At 33.8% G+C, this 18,225-nt stretch overlaps 1 pseudogene; it reads right to left on the reverse strand.

Moving 5' to 3' along the window:
• Window positions 1-3,590: 3,590 nt before the first annotated feature.
• LOC148614294 (uncharacterized) lies at window positions 3,591-5,319 on the reverse strand (annotated as a pseudogene).
• Window positions 5,320-18,225: the final 12,906 nt, after the last annotated feature.

An 18,225-nucleotide genomic window follows, 5' to 3' on the forward strand; every position in this document is an offset into this window, starting at 1 on the left:
ATATATCAAGAATGTATTCTTTAATTTCAAGGGCACTTCTCAAGTACCGTTTTAAAACCGATGTGCGATGGATAGACTATGCAAGAGTAATCAAGGGAACCAAGATTATAGCGTTAATCAAAAGAATGTAATCCAGGGACAAAGACCAGTCATGAAAGTTGGGAACATGGACCAGGTGCACCGGTAGGGTAAGCGTCCTCCGCTTTTCTAGAAACACCCACCGAGTTGCTCATAAAAAGTCATGTCCGGGGTAGACAAACGAGAAAAGGAAAACTATGACCCGTTGAATAAATCAGTTTTCATGGTGCAGATGGATACACCATAACGATCTACGAGTTCATGATGACCACCATAAAATTTCTGTAAGGAAAGTTAACAATTTTGAATGAAAAATCATCACGTTTGTCGTAAAGTTTGGTCAATAGTTTTCCTTTACCATCGATTTTTAAGTGTAGGTCAAGATATGAGGCAGACTTGTCTGTACTATCCTTTATCTCAAGTTCTTTGGGGTAGATGCGATGTATCAAATCCTCGAAATTAGGATTGTTAGAAGATAATACGTCATCTATATAGCGGAAACTGAGATTAAAGGGTCTAGCTAACGATATTCTTTCTTTCGGATCAGATCAGCTATAAAGTTAGTGGTAAGAGGGAAGGAAAAGATCAGCAAGTAAAGGAGCACAATTTGTTCCCATTGGAATGCTGACCGTTTGTTGAAAAACACGTCCACCACACTGGACAAATATATTGTCGATTAAAAATTCCATCATTTTGTAAAAATCTTCCTCTGTAATTTGGAAGATGATTTGGAATTATTTCTTACAAAGTATGAGGAATCTCTACCAAGAAATATATATTTATATCTAGGTGTACCGTCAGTATGGGGAATAGAAGTATATCATAGATTTTAATGCTATTATATTCAGATAATAGTCTTGAACTGATTGTCTCCAAAAGATCTTCCGAATTTTTCAGGATCTACATTGAATTAATACCACTACGGGAGTAATAAGTATTGTGGTAGGACTGCAGACCCTCTTTGACAGTTGTGAGTATAGAAGTTAAAAAGTTTGAAAGAGGTTTGGTGGTACATTTTGCAGATCCAGCTATGAAACGTTGTTTGTATGGATTCTTGTGGAGTTTAGGAATCCAGTACATGGACGTTAAATCACAATCATCGTCCTTGGTAGAGAGACCAAAAGAGGATAGCACAGATTTATGGTTTTCCACAATCTCTTCTTTGGAGAGTGTGTGTGGTAGCAGTATAGGTCTTATCACTGTTATTATTTTCTACGTCTACCGCTAATAATAAACATTGGATGTAAAACGTTTTGCAGACAAAAACAATGTTGTTTTGGGCTTTGTCTGCTGGTACGACAACATATTTGTCATGTATAGTAGACAATGTTTTTGCTACATCGTGGTATTGTTGTATTTGATTAATGTTTGACAGAGCAATTTTATCTGAAACGATATACGTTATATACCTTTACATGTTTAGTTCATAAGCCCTCCTTCGTTCGTTTAATGGTTGCCTCATGCCCAACATTTATTATTCTACCAAACAAAAGGCACTGTTACAATCAAATACTTCTTCGCTTGATTGTATTTATAAAATGGCCTTGAGAAACTTAGAATGGCCTCACTTCAATAGTGCGGATACTGTAAAAAACTAATTTCTCCATCAAAAACTGAAAAATAAAAAGAAGAGTAATTTGCGTAAACGTGTATTACGTAAAGGTTCCTGTAGATTTTCATATTTTGAGATACATTTTTTTCAATTATCAATCAAACACTGAAGATCTACAAGGTATGGCGGATCACTAAACTTAGTAGACCAGCACTAAATTAATTACATGTAAAACAGGAAACAAACAGTAAGCGTTAGCAACATGCCCCACCATGTCTGTCTAACAAATGATATACGATCCCGTGTACAAAATATTATGTTCTATTATGTCGATACAAATTTAGAAACCACATATTAAATAAAAAAATGTCACTGTAAAAATCCGCTGACAAGCATTTAATATATTCTTATATATCAAGAATATATTATTAAATTTAAAGGTTATTTCTCAAGAACCGTTTTAAAACCAATGTGCGATAGATAGACTATACAAGCATGCATATGATTGGCCAGACTGTTACTTAATTTCTTTTTCATTTAAAAATGAATTTCAGATATTTTATACCTCCTATTTACGAATCAATTAGTCGCAAAAGAATATATTTGCGCCCACTTGATAAAAAAGTCAATATTTTTTCTGACTCCATTGTTTGAGGACCCATTTCATCCCTGGGATATCAAATATGAATAAACTAAACACCTAAAGGTATTATCATATAGCACACTGTATCAGCTCTTCAATAGATTCTAAAAATGTGGTATCACCTACGGTAATTGGGTTATATGTAATATATATACCCCTTCCCCACCACCAAAAAAAGGCTTAAATTGACATTTTTTTTTCAATTAAAAAAAAAACCCAGAGTATTGATGCTTCAGGAAAAATGGCTTATAGGCATTTTATGCTTGGTACAATTACAATTAATAATTCTGGAGATCTTCTGATAACCTGTGGCAATTTTAAAAAGTCAGAATTATCAAAAAATGGGCAATAATGGATTATTTTTTTTTAAATTTAAAAGTCTTTTACATTAGACTTTTTAGTTATTACACGACAAACAAGTTTTAAATTTGGTATCATGTGTTAAATAGTTCAATTTATGAAAACCAAGTAAAGCTATTTTTCATATTTGAATTTTACTAGAATAGTAAAAAAATACCATTTCCCTAAGAAACAGGTTTCCGTACGAAATAAGAACATACGAACACTGTTAAACTCAAATTTCTAGCTTTAATATCTGAAATAACGACGTATCCAATATATCTGCTCGGTTTTTTTGGGTTTCAATTACTATGTAATGGGAAATAGGAGAATTTTACCGGTACACCTGGTCCATGCTCCCAGTTTTTAGTGGAGTGCGAGTTGCTCATTTGCTTTTGTTACTTTTTATGTATGATTTTAGTTAATTTATGTTCTTTGTTGTGTATATCTGTTTTTAATATCTGGTCTTTGTCTCTGGATTGCATTCTTATAATTACCACTATAACCTTGGTTCCTTGATTACTTTTCTTCTATTCCACCCGTTTTGTCATTTGGTAATAATAACATTGTACAAACACGCTTTTATATGATACAGTACCTCCATATAGTGTCTTTTCAAATGAGCATAAATAATACTTGAACCATTTGGACTCCATTTAGATAAAAAAAAATACCGCCCCTAATCACTGCAAAAGTCACTTACTGCTGAAATATTGCTGCTCGGACGTTAGACCCCAACAAACAAACAAACATCTACATGAACCAAAATGCTAATTCCTCGTACTTTAAACACCGTAAACCATACAAGTTATTGTAAGCTATTGTTACAGACATCGATGTATCCAATATTTCTGCTCATTTCAAGGTCGCAATAATGACATTATGGGAAATTTTCGGAATTATAGATTTTCTTTCCATTTCTGACATTTCATCTATATTTTGCATTTTATCTTCAAAGGCTCTATTTTATACAGGCTTTTACACAATTAAAACATAACCCTGTTCCAGAAGCCTATAAATTAAATAAAATGTTTGTCTATTTAAATTAGCAACTACAAGTTGATTCTTTGACTTATTGAAATGAAGGGCCCGAGGTTTGTTTATTCCATCCTTCTCATTAAGTAATGTTCTACTTCTCTCCCCGTCAGGTGACAGTACCACTACACTGTTGTTATTGTATGATGTAATGAAGACGTTAAAACAGTCGTCGACGGCAATGCCGACCGGCCAATGAATAACTGAAACATCTTTATACTCCCATAAATTGTCGCCTTTCAGTGAATAACAAGTAACTGTATTGTAGTAGGACTGGGAGAGATGGATTGTATCACCGCGCACATTACAATAGTACCATGCATTATATGAACACTCTCGTATTAATGTTGTAGAATTGCCGTTCGATAGGTCCACTGATAAAACACCTGTAGCTGGAACGCAACAAATAAGGTTTCCTCTGTGGTTATCCAACCCGTGACAATTCCCGATACTTATTGTCTTCTCTACTGTACCTGATGTGGTGTTGATTATCTTGACACCCTCCTTATCAGACACTGCTACAGCGTTGTCGTCTATAACTGTCACATCCCAAGGTCCTCCCCAGGTCTCTATCGATATGTCCTTTTCCATTTTACAATTTTCTGTCAGTATTACAGCCGATAACTTTTGAGTATTTGCAAGTATTCTCTTACCGGAAAGAAATAAAGAACATCCACTAATATTGATTGCTTTTTCACTAAAATTAGATTTTGATTTCATCTTCATTGTGATATCGTCAATGTTGATTGCAGATATTTGAGACATAATTTGGACCTGCTTGTCTACCTCTGACGTCAGAATGGCAGACATCGGCATTTTTGTCGATTTTAATGGATCCAAACGGTGGAATACTTTTTTTATATTTCTTTCAAATTTCACCTTAAGCTGTTTCTGACTCATATTATTAGCCCAGTATTGAAATAATTCGGTTTCCTTGACAACTTGAATTTCAATGGTTTTTGACCCTAAATATGTCTGTAGGTCAGTTCCGTGTAGTGATAATTGGTTTGTTGTTTCTAGTAGTTTTTCTGCTTTTCCTAACTTCAGTTCCAAGTTTGAAATTTCAGCTCAACAGTGTTGCTGTTCACTTTTGAGTTTAATTCCTCCATCAATGACATATAAATGGTTGATCACCTTTCCTTTGATTTGTAAGGTTTCTTTTTTAATCTCTTCCTGTTGGTTATGTAAGACTTGGATATTTGTTTGACGGTTACTGATAATTATTTCAAGATTCTTTAAGCTTTCTGCCACTGATTGGAGTAGGGTTGGTGACTTTACTGTCTTAATCACTTCCTGTAGGAGCAATGTTGTGCATATACTGTGTTCTCCAGATTTGGAAAGACATCCTGGACAACATAAAGTGTCATGTTGTTGACAGAGATTGGTAAACTTCATTACATGTTGGTCACAAAATAGTTGATTTCTAAAATGGAGCTTGGAATGTTTCTGTATTGCTCAGTCTCTGTTACCGTATGATGCCTTGCTAACTTGGAAACGAAATAATGGTGTTGACAATCTTCACAAATTTTCTTTTCACACCCAGGACACCATTTCACTGCTAGAGATGTTTTATGTCTTTCATTACAAATATTACGCAGGTCATTGGTTGTACCGTTTGCCATGTCTTCCTATAATTAACAGTACAAACTTGTTGAAAAATGAACTAGATACCACTCAGTAATAGCATAGCCTCTGCAGTATTTTAAAGCGACCATGTCACTGAATTATACTTAATTTTACACATAATACACAAGTTAGAAATAGTCATGTCTAATATGGCGTGACACGCTTGTTTTGTAAATAAATGAGGCTTCTGAATAGCGTAATATTCTGCTCGCACTTACGCAATCAATGAATGGGTCACTTTTCATTTTATTCACTGATTGTAATCGTTCACTTATTATGAATTTCTTAAAAATCGCTTCTTTTCTTTTGCAACTTTAGCGCACTACATAACACACAAAAACAAAATATTTTGGTTAGGCTGTTCTATCGACACCCCAACGTAAAAGCAACAAATATACATGGCTTCACAAGCGGTGCCTCCATTAATGCTGGGTTAATACATTATTACCTTGATTTAAATTATAAAATGATTATAAAAAATTAAAGATGGAATATGAGAATCCCATATCCAATTAACGCGCTTAGAATATCATTTGTATGACGCATGTGTAATTACGGTTTCGGCCAATCCATTGAAGGACATCATCTTTCTTAATCAGGCTTACAAATTACATTAAACATTAATGTCATTTATAAACAATGAAATGTATTTCAGAGACCCGTAATTTGTTAATTTTGCTTGTATATCATCAGCGGCAAGGCATTTCCACCATGAACGAATAACAGGTGGCGTTAATAACGTCGTATCATGTACGTTATGATACGAATCCTTTGGCAGTCGGTATAGTTTCGCTTTTTCCCTTTAACATTGGAAACGCAAGTCACCTGATCGCGATTGTATTTCCCGTTTGGCCAATTAAAGATGACCTAGTGGCGGTCGGAAAACTGTATCGAAAAATTGAAATTGCGAGCCACGTGTTATTTACTGAATGAAAAATAGAAAATTATAAGTAAAAAGAACAAATATTACTGCGTCAGCTATCTTTTTTTTAAAGATAGTACTTGTAAATGCACTGCAAATTTCGTCTTTTTATTATAAGTGTTACTCCTTATTATACTTACATTTATGTATTTTAAATATTATTATTGAAAAAAGTGTTTGTTATTTGAAAACTAACTTTTGAAGAGCATAATATTATCCTTTTTTAAGGAGGCCGCACTGATAAAATTGACTCGAAAAAAATTCCGAGATGCCAGGCTTTTTGTTTGTTTTAACATGGGTAGGTGCGATATTTGTCCAGTTTTTTAAACCTCCATGTAAATTTGTGAAAAATAATGGTAATTATAGTGTCTATCCATGTCAAAATAAGCATAAAGTCCGGCATCCAGGAATTAATTATCTATTATCTATACTATAGTAATATTTTGGCTTTAAGCCCACACGAGTTTTTTTACATGTCGAATATTAGTTTTTCATGTAAATGCTTGTAATACGCTATATTATACTTAAATTGAAAGAAAACATTATCATTCAGGTTACATATTAATGAGTAGCGGGGCGGATACAGGATCTCAGGTTAGGTGGGGGCGTAAATAGAATTAAAGAAATTGTTTTTGGTAAAATTTGTGAAAAATTAAGATCTTACGCCTGAGAAAAGGTTTCTTTCAATTCTAGAGATGGGGGTGGGGGCGTACGTCTGGCACACCCGTCATTGGATCCGCGCTGAGTAGTATTTCCTTTCTGTACATGGTAGTTTTACCGTTGTGTTTTAGTAGGTCTCATTGAATATTATGTTATTTTGTTTTTGTGTAGAATTCAATTTTACTGTGGTAGTACATCTATACATAATTCAGACTCTGTGAAGTGAATTACCGCTATCTGCCACAAAGAAAAACTAGAAAGTAAATATGATTGTCAACTTTTGCTGGAGAGTGTGTCCGAAAATACCTGTTATATTCTTTATAGATATATCGCAATTAAAATAATGTAAAAGTAAGTTTGCTGAATGAAGAAATTATTAACAGATTTTCATATTTTCAGATATTAGTACGATTGTTATCAACAAACGTCTAAACATTACAAAGATAGCTGTAGTCATTGCTTTCTAATGATTGAAGAAAAAAATCTCCCTAGACGCAGCTTAATACGACAGCGGAGATGGCAGCCTGAAATTTTGGAGCAAGTATGAACACACCATTTAAGCTTGATACACCTCCGATTAAATATATATTTGGAACAGGGTTAGAATTTTATCAGAATCAAATTGTTCCCTATTTGACATCGTGTTCATAAATGGTTCCTGTTACAACTTCATTGTACAATTTCACAGATACCCTTTCACTTTTGGTCAAGTTTTTGTTGGATATCTTGAAAATGCTTGTGTTTAGTTCTTTTTTGGGCCCTATTTCCTAATAGATCACAACCTAAAATAAACTAAACCCATCCTTCAGTTTGTCGTATGGCCACCTCCTTGTGGTATAATTTCTTAAAAATCCATTTACTTATGGTTTAGTTATTGTTCAGATGTAATGCTTGTTGCTGACCCTCAAGACTCAAGTGGAAACTCCCAAAATCAATCATAGCCTTTCTTTTATGGTATGGCACCGTGTGGGTATCATTTCATGAAGATCCTTACACTTATACTCAAGTTATTCTCTTGAAACCAAATTGTCTATGGACGCCTGGCTATTACGAGACTGCATGATACCATTACGATTTTTGTTCGTTTTGCGGTTATGTTAAAAGTAGAACCGAAGAATGAATGGAAGTCCAAGTTAAAAACAAAAACAAAAACAAAAAACAAAAACAAAAAACAAAAAAAAACAAAGGAGTAAAGAAAATGGATGGAAAAACGGGCTGATTGAAACAAAGTAAAAACCAGAGAAAAAATGAATAATGATATATACTTGACAACTTCTGCATCGGGAAAAACGATTGGTGAATTACGCAGAACATCTTTGGCAAGAGGACACTTCGTAAAAAATTGAACTGTTACAACATATAAATCAATAAAGTCATGGTGTAGTGTCCTTGACCCTACCATCAATTTTTTGGACATTGATATGCTGGATTTAAAAAGTCGAGCTCCTTACGGTTTTTTGATATGTTGCGTTTTGAGTATTTGTTTTTTAAATATGTTATGTCTTGGTCATATATCACATTTGATGGAGGAAAAAGTAATAATGAATAGTAAATCGTCTTGGTAATACTCATTGATTATTTAAGCATAAAGCAAGGCAATACTTGGATTGATAGGTAGATTTTAATTGCACATTAGTAAAACTGTGGACTATATGTCTTTCCTTAATTTACCTGATATGGTTTTTGTTGAATATATTCACCAAATGTATTGTCAAAAGTATTACCATCATAGGTATAAATACTATTAACACTTGACTTACCTTTAAAATTTAAATCTATACTTGTATTAATTTTACAAACAGACTGAACAGTAACGCATAATCTACTTATCCCAAACCAGTTTTTACAATCAAAAACTAAAAGGCTTTGCTGAGCACAACATGATACGACCGCAGAGGTCGAACCCTGAACGGTTGGCGCAAATTGGACATAGTTTTTGACGCAATTAAGTCATGTAATTCTAAAGGTAAAGATTATTAAGTGAACAAAAAAGCAAGTTAGCAAACGCCTTCCCAGCCATGCGCTCTTTCCTAACTGATGAAAATTAGAAATTTAACATAAGTAGAGGCTATAAAGAATCCAAACCACTCATCTGGAAGAATAACAATTAGCACGTGGGTTGACATTACCCCAGTGCACCCCACCTGTCATCAAATCAAATTTGATTTTCAGGTACCATTACACTTCCCATTTAAGAAAAAAGTCATTAAAAATAAACTGAAGCATTTTTGTATTTTTGACCATTTTTTTAATTTTTGATCCATCTGTAAAAAGATAGTTGACGTTTATATCAAGCAGTTCTAGTTTTTTAATGGTACCAAGAAATGTGCGGTAACACTTACGACTATAGAGTTAAATGCAATTAATATATGTACCTCTACCCCACTAAATTGCTTAAATTTAAATATGTTTCATAATGAACAGAAACAATCGTTTTAATGGATATTATGGTATTACGGCAGTGAAAATAAGTATGTATGCTAAACGATATGACTTATACATGAAGCCAGAAAGGCATTGTCATCGTCTTCATTTTTTACACGCTACATGTATATACGATAAGTTTTGTTCATATTTAGGTATATTTTAGCATGTAGTATTTTTTTACCATTCTTTCACCTATATAGCCTTGAATATGTATTATTTTTCCACAATGTAGCTCATGAGAAAGCTGAGATGTTATTTAAGTTGTTTTAATTGTGTAAAAGCCTGTATAAAATAGAGCCTTTGAAGATAAAATGCAAAATATAGATGAAATGTTAGAAATGGAAAGAAAATCTATAATTCCGAAAATTTCCCATAATGTCATTATTGCGACCTTAAAGTTGGGAATTAAATCCTTGAAATGAGCAGAAATATTGGATACATCGATGTCTGTAACAATAGCTTACAATAACTTGTATGGTTTACGGTGTTTAAAGTACGAGGAATTAGCATTTTGGTTCATGTAGATGTTTGTTTGTTTGTTGGGGTCTAACGTCCGAGCAGCAATATTTCAGCAGTAAGTGACTTTTGCAGTGATTAGGGGCGGTATTTTTTTTTTATCTAAATGGAGTCCAAATGGTTCAAGTATTTATTATTTGTGCTCATTTGAAAAGACACTATATGGAGGTACTGTATCATATAAAAGCGTGTTTGTACAATGTTATTATTACCAAATGACAAAACGGGTGGAATAGAAGAAAAGTAATCAAGGAACCAAGGTTATAGTGGTAATCATAAGAATGCAATCCAGAGACAAAGACCAGATATTAAAAACAGATATACACAACAAAGAACATAAATTAACTAAAATCATACATAAAAAGTAACAAAAGCAAATGAGCAACTCGCACTCCACTAAAAACTGGGATCATGGACCAGGTGTACCGGTAAAATTCTCCTATTTCCCATTACATAGTAATTGAAACCCCCCCAAAAAAACCGAGCAGATATATTGGATACGTCGTTATTTCAGATATTAAAGCTAGAAATTTGAGTTTAACAGTGTTCGTATGTTCTGTATGAGCCTTTGATTTCGTACGGAAACCTGTTTCTTAGGGAAATGGTATTTTTTTACTATTCTAGTAAAATTCAAATATGAAAAATAGCTTTACTTGGTTTTCATAAATTGAACTATTTAACACATGATACCAAATTTAAAACTTGTTTGTCGTGTAATAACTAAAAAGTCTAATGTAAAAGACTTTTAAATTTAAAAAAAAATAATCCATTATTGCCCATTTTTTGATAATTCTGACTTTTTAAAATTGCCACAGGTTATCAGAAGATCTCCAGAATTATTAATTGTAATTGTACCAAGCATAAAATGCCTATAAGCCATTTTTCCTGAAGCATCAATACTCTGGTTTTTTTTTAATTGAAAAAAAAATGTCAATTTAAGCCTTTTTTTCGGTGGTGGGGAAGGGGTATATATATTACATATAACCCAATTACCGTAGGTGATACCACATTTTTAGAATCTATTGAAGAGCTGATACAGTGTGCTATATGATAATACCTTTAGGTGTTTAGTTTATTTATATTTGATATCCCAGGGATGAAATGGGTCCTCAAACAATGGAGTCAGAAAAAATATTTTTTATCAAGTGGGCGCAAATATATTCTTTTGCGACTAATTGATTCGTAAATAGGAGGTATAAAATATCTGAAATTCATTTTAAATGAAAAAGAAATTAAGTAACAGTCTGGCCAATCATATGCATGCTTGTATAGTCTATCTATCGCACATTGGTTTTAAAACGGTTCTTGAGAAATAACCTTTAAATTTAATAATATATTCTTGATATATAAGAATATATTAAATGCTTGTCAGCGGATTTTTACAGTGACATTTTTTTATTTAATATGTGGTTTCTAAATTTGTATCGACATAATAGAACATAATATTTTGTACACGGGATCGTATATCATTTGTTAGACAGACATGGTGGGGCATGTTGCTAACGCCTACTGTTTGTTTCCTTTTTTACATGTGATTAATTTAGTGCTGGTCTACTAAGTTTAGTGATCCGCCATACCTTGTAGATCTTCAGTGTTTGATTGATAATTGAAAAAAATGTATCTCAAAATATGAAAATCTACAGGAACCTTTACGTAATACACGTTTACGCAAATTACTCTTCTTTTTATTTTTCAGTTTTTGATGGAGAAATTAGTTTTTTACAGTATCCGCACTATTGAAGTGAGGCCATTCTAAGTTTCTCAAGGCCATTTTATAAATACAATCAAGCGAAGAAGTATTTGATTGTAACAGTGCCTTTTGTTTGGTAGAATAATAAATGTTGGGCATGAGGCACCCATTAAACGAACGAAGGAGGGCTTATGAACTAAACATGTATATGTAAAGGTATATAACGTATATCGTTTCAGATAAAATTGCTCTGTCAAACATTAATCAAATACAACAATACCACGATGTAGCAAAAACATTGTCTACTATACATGACAAATATGTTGTCGTACCAGCAGACAAAGCCCAAAACAACATTGTTTTTGTCTGCAAAACGTTTTACATCCAATGTTTATTATTAGCGGTAGACGTAGAAAATAATAACAGTGATAAGACCTATACTGCTACCACACACACTCTCCAAAGAAGAGATTGTGGAAAACCATAAATCTGTGCTATCCTCTTTTGGTCTCTCTACCAAGGACGATGATTGTGATTTAACGTCCATGTACTGGATTCCTAAACTCCACAAGAATCCATACAAACAACATTTCATAGCTGGATCTGCAAAATGTACCACCAAACCTCTTTCAAACTTTTTAACTTCTATACTCACAACTGTCAAAGAGGGTCTGCAGTCCTACCACAATACTTATTACTCCCGTAGTGGTATTAATTCAATGTAGATCCTGAAAAATTCGGAAGATCTTTTGGAGACAATCAGTTCAAGACTATTATCTGAACATAATAGCATTAAAATCTATGATATACTTCTATTCCCCATACTGACGGTACACCTAGATATAAATATATATTTCTTGGTAGAGATTCCTCATACTTTGTAAGAAATAATTCCAAATCATCTTCCAAATATACAGAGGAAGATTTTTACAAAATGCTGGAATTTTTAATCGACAATATATTTGTCCAGTGTGGTGGACGTGTTTTTCAACAAACGGTCAGCATTCCAATGGGAACAAATTGTGCTCCTTTACTTGCTGATCTTTTCCTTCCCTCTTACCACTAACTTTATAGCTGATCTGATCCGAAAGAAAGAATATCGTTAGCTAGATCCTTTAATCTCAGTTTCCGCTATATAGATGACGTATTATCTTCTAACAATCCTAATTTCGAGGATTTGATACATCGCATCTACCCCAAAGAACTTGAGATAAAGGATAGTACAGACAAGTCTGCCTCATATCTTGACCTACACTTAAAAATCGTAGGTAAAGGAAAACTATTGACCAAACTTTACGACAAACGTGATGATTTTTCATTCAAAATTGTTAACTTTCCTTACAGAAATTTTATGGTGGTCATCATGAACTCGTAGATCGTTATGGTGTATCCATCTGCACCATGAAAACTGATTTATTCAACGGGTCATAGTTTTCCTTTTCTCGTTTGTCTACCCCGGACATGACTTTTTATGAGCAACTCGGTGGGTGTTTCTAGAAAAGCAGAGGACGCTTACCCTACCGGTGCACCTGGTCCATGTTCCCAACTTTCATGACTGGTCTTTGTCCCTGGATTACATTCTTTTGATTAACGCTATAATCTTGGTTCCCTTGATTACTCTTGCATAGTCTATCCATCGCACATCGGTTTTAAAACGGTACTTGAGAAGTGCCCTTGAAATTAAAGAATACATTCTTGATATATAAGATTATATACTAAATGCATGCCAGCGGATTTTGACGGTGGTTTTTTAAGTTTGTATTGACATAATATTACATAGCGTTGACTAACGTTCGAGTATCACGCAATACTACTATGTTTGCATACGGGATCTTATATCATTTGTCATTTGTTACACCAACATGGTGAGGAATGCGGCTAACGCCAACTTTTTGTTGTTTTTGTGTATTACATGTCATTAAATTTGTGCTAGTCTACTAAGTTAAGTGATCCACCATCCAGATATTTTGTAGATGTTCAGTGTTTGCTTGATAAATGCTACAAAAAATGTATCTCGAAAACATGAAAACCTGTAGTAACATTTATGTAATACGCATGTTTGCAAATGACACTCCTTTTTTATCATTCAATATCTGATGGAAAAATTTAGCATTTTTTTTTACAGTATCCAGACGATTTAAATGAGGCCATTCTTAGTTGCTTAAGGCATTTTATGAACTAAATTAAACAAAGAGGTATTTAGTTTTACTGTCTTAATGCAACGGTGCTTTTTATTGTTAAAATAATAAACATGGGACATTAGGTAACTAATAAAAGAACGCAGGAGCGCTTTTGAACTAAAAATGTTTATGTAACGGTATATAACGTATATTGTTTCAGATAAAATTGTTCTGTCACACATTAACTCAGTACAAAAACAAATCACTACCTACTAATCGGCATATTTTACTCTCTTCTACTAAGAAATTATGTTAATAATCTTGGTAGAACACTTCTAGCTGCAAATCAAATCGGAACTTCTCGGCCATTTCCGCTACACTAATAACCTCGGATGCAGAAAGGAGAATTTCTTCATGAAAAAAATTGCCGGAATTTTAGTCATACGCAAATCGAAGTAGTTCTATCCACCAGGTGGCGCTAAAAAATTAGTTGGATAGCACTAGAAATAAAGAACAAAAACTCTTCAAAGAATTTTGGCTTAAAGCGAGGAGATAAGAAAAAAAGTAATGGTAAAAATTCAACCATTTTAACTTTAATTTTAGAATCGGATAGGTCCAATTACGGACAGATCCTTCAGCCTATGTGCTACCGAGGTTTTTCTTTTGTGTAACTAGAAGTACTGAGGTGTTCCGACTGCTGTAAATTAAGTATAGAAAAGTAGACAAAATTATAATATTAAGCATATAAAGTGAATTTCATGTCGGGTGATTTTGTCATATTGCACAAATCATCAACTTTTTCCTTGTTTGAAATGAGTTGACACATAAACTATACAGAGGTTGTTTACTATAAGGGTTACAAAGAATTAAACTGATTGTCCCTTTCTTTAGAATACAACCACAACCAAATAATGACAAGCTTCGTGGACTTTGCAATGTAGGCTTTTTCCTACCATAGCTTGTACTGAAGCGAGGATATTTGCATATATTTCAGGCGCGTAGCTGAGGCCAAATTGAAGTGTTAAAAAAACCGAAGCTCCGCGGAGATAGCGTTTTAGAGCATCATTTATGCCTCTCCTGGATTTCCTGATCGCCTGTATTTATTGTCTCCACTCCGGAATACAACGGAATTCTTGTTTATATAAAAATTTAAAAAAAAATGGCAAAGAGTGTATATCCGTGATATTGATCGGCAGGAAAGAGTAATCAAGTGAACGAAGGTGATAGCGGTAATCAAAAGAATGTAATCCAAGCACAAGACATAGAAAACAGACATACACAACAAAGAACATAAAGTAACTAACTAAAATCATACATACAAAGAAACAAAAGCAAATGAGCATCTCGGACAAGATATCCGATAACATACAAAACATCATCCGGGAAAACCGGATATTTTTTTACTTATATAATCAATATAGGCGAGCGCCAATTTGGAAAAAGGTCCTCAGGTTTTTAATGCACTTACCTAACACACGGCTAATTTTGGTATGGATTGAAAGAAAAGTCACTAAAGATTTGATTGGTCGTAAAAGTTTCCCGTGGTCACCTTTCTTCAATTATTTCTTTTCTTAATAGAAAGATAGATCATTGTCATAAAAAGGAGAAAATCTTGATAAAAACAATATGAAATAATAAATAATCAAATGCAACGACATTATTGTCGGCCCCCTTAAAACAGCACAAAACATTATATTACATTTGAGCGATTTATTCATTTAATGAAGATCAATGATGCGATTTCATAATATTTTTATTGGCCTTTAAAATAAATAACAGTGGAGCTGTCTTCCGGATTGTTTTTCGTGTTTACCCCGGCCTCGTTTTATTCATTGTGTAAATTGAAATATTCCTTAAAAAGACATAATATTTGCGTATCATGATTGTGTTTCAATCCCGAATGCATACCCTGCCTCTGAAAGGCATACAACTTTTCAATTTTTATAAATGCTTTAAGGCAGTAAGGGGGTGTATATAGAATGTTACATGTTGAATTTGATTCATTCGATGACATTCCTTCAAACAAAATTAGGCATCACAAAAGTTATTACAAGACTCATACAAGTAAACGACACCTTACATTTTTGCTGTTATTGTCTGTTTTTTATGTCTGGTCTTTGTACCTAGATTACATTCTTTTGATTTCCGCCAAAATGTTGGTTCCCTTGATTACTCTTCAAACTCAATCGAGTTTTTCATTTTAATTTAAAGCGTAAATAAAACTCACTCGAAGAAAAACAACATGTCCAAACCAATTGACTATATCTAATACCTTACACAATTTGTCGTCTTGCATTTGAATCAAAAAGATTGGAAACTCCAACGTATTCATTGGTCTCTTGCTGAAAAAAATACAAATATCGCTTTCTGCATACAGAAAAGTTGTTTAGACTTCAACTCATTTTTTTTAATATTTCGGGGACAACATAGTTATTGATGTGAATCATGGTCAGGGGAAGTCAACTTCAGAAAAAGAAACCAAAATACTGTTTTGGAAGCTTCAGTTCTAAGACGCAAAATTAGGATTATTGTTCTTAATAAATATCCTACTGTGAACAAAATGACACTGATGAAATCTTTAGAGACATTGCCTTCTTTATCGACAGGGTTTATTACTTGACGTTTTGATCTTACAGCTATGTAGAAAAAGATTTATTTGAATTCCTTTTGTATATATGGGAAAATGCTCTAGTCAAACTTTGTATTGACAACTCTTTGCAATTGCACTTTATCGAAGGTCATAATTTCTAATTGAGCACGTATACTTTCATAGAATCCTCGCTTCATATCACGAGGTTTGATTGTACATTGCACTTGACAATCTTTGCATGTTTGTACTTGACATATTCCCACTGTTTTCTGCCATTACGATGTCAAAGTTGACATGAATGCTAAAACAGTAGATGGAAGAGTAATCAAGGGAATCAAGGTTATAGGGTAATCAAAAGAATGTAATCCAGGGACAAAGACCAGACATGGAAAACAGACATACACAACAAAGAACATAAAGTAACTAAAATCATACATACAAAGTAACAAAAGTAAATGAGCAACTCGGACTCCACTAAAAACTGGGAGCATGGACCAGGTGCACCGGTAGGGTAAGCGTCCTCTGCTTTTCTAGAAACGCCTGCCGAGTTGCTCATAAAAAATCAAGTCCGGAGTAGACAAACGAGGGAAGGAAAACTATGGCCCGTTGAATAAATCAGTTTTCATGGTGCTGATGGATACACCATAACGATCCACGAGTTCATGATAACGACCATAAAACTTCTGTTGTGATGACTTCAATCTTGTAGCAACATAACCTCGTTCCAGAAGTCTATTTGTTAGAGTTCTAGCGCGATACAAAAAGTCTGCGTAGTTTCGGCAAGCTCTGGCATAACGTATGAGTTGTGATATGAACACACCATACGCAGGAGCCGAAGGGATGTTGCCACAGATAAAAGGAAAGTTGACAATTCTGAATGAAAAGTCATCACGTTTGTCGTAAAGTTTGTTCAATAGTTTTCCTTTACCATCGATTTCTAAGTGTAGGTCAAGATATGAGGCTGACTTCACAGTGTAAGTAGTATCCTTTATCTCAAGTTCTTTTGGGTAGATGCGATGTATCAAATCCCCGAAATTAGGATTGTTTAAAGATAATACGTCATCTATATAGCGGAAACTGAGATTGAAGGATCTAGACAAACGATATTCTTTCTTTCTGATCAGATCAGCTATAAAGTCAACCTCATAAGAGTGAAGGAATAGGTCAGCAAGTAAAGGAGCACAATTTGTTCCCATTGGAATGTCGACTGTTTGTTGAAAAACACGTCCACCACACTGGACAAATATGTTGTCAATTAAAAATTCCAGCATTTTGTAAACATCTTCCTCTGTATATTTGGAAGATGATTTGGAATTATTTCTCTACCAAGAAATATATATTTGTATCTAGGTGTACCATCTTTTTTGGAAAAACAACGATGTATAATGTTTTTAAGTCGGGATTTTAACTGAGTATGGGGAATAGAAGTATACAGAGTTGAAAAATCATAGGTTTTAATGCTATCATATTCAGATAATAGTCTTGAACTGATTGTCTCCAAAAGATCTTCCGAATTTTTCAGGATCTACATTGAATTAATACAACTACGGGAGTAACAAGTGTTGTGGTAGGATTGTAGACCCTCTTTGACAGTTGTGAGTATAGAAGTTAAACGTTTTGAAAGCGGTTTGGTGGTACATTTTGCATATCCAGCTATGAAACGTTGTTTGTATGGATTCTTGTGAAGTTTAGGAATCCAGTACATAGACGATAAATCACAATCATCGTCCTTGGTAGAGAGACCAAAAGAGGATAGCACAGATTTATGGTTTTCCACAATCTCTTCTTTGGAGAGAGTGGTAGCAGTGTAGGTCTTATCACTGCTATTACTTTCTACGTCTACCTCTGATAATAAACATTGGATATAAAACGTTTTGTAGACAAAAAAAAATTTGTTTTGGGCTTTGTCTGCTGGTACGACAACATTTTGTCATGTATAGCAGACAATGTTTTTGCTACATCGGGGTCTTAGAAAACTGATGTAGCCTTGGCACTCATTGACCTACTTAAAACTTTCATTCGCTTCA

This window comes from Perna viridis, chromosome 6 (assembly GCF_037379345.1).
Source record: "Perna viridis isolate PV_CMFRI_1.1 ecotype Kerala chromosome 6, ASM3737934v1, whole genome shotgun sequence".
Classification (NCBI taxonomy): domain Eukaryota; kingdom Metazoa; phylum Mollusca; class Bivalvia; order Mytilida; family Mytilidae; genus Perna; species Perna viridis.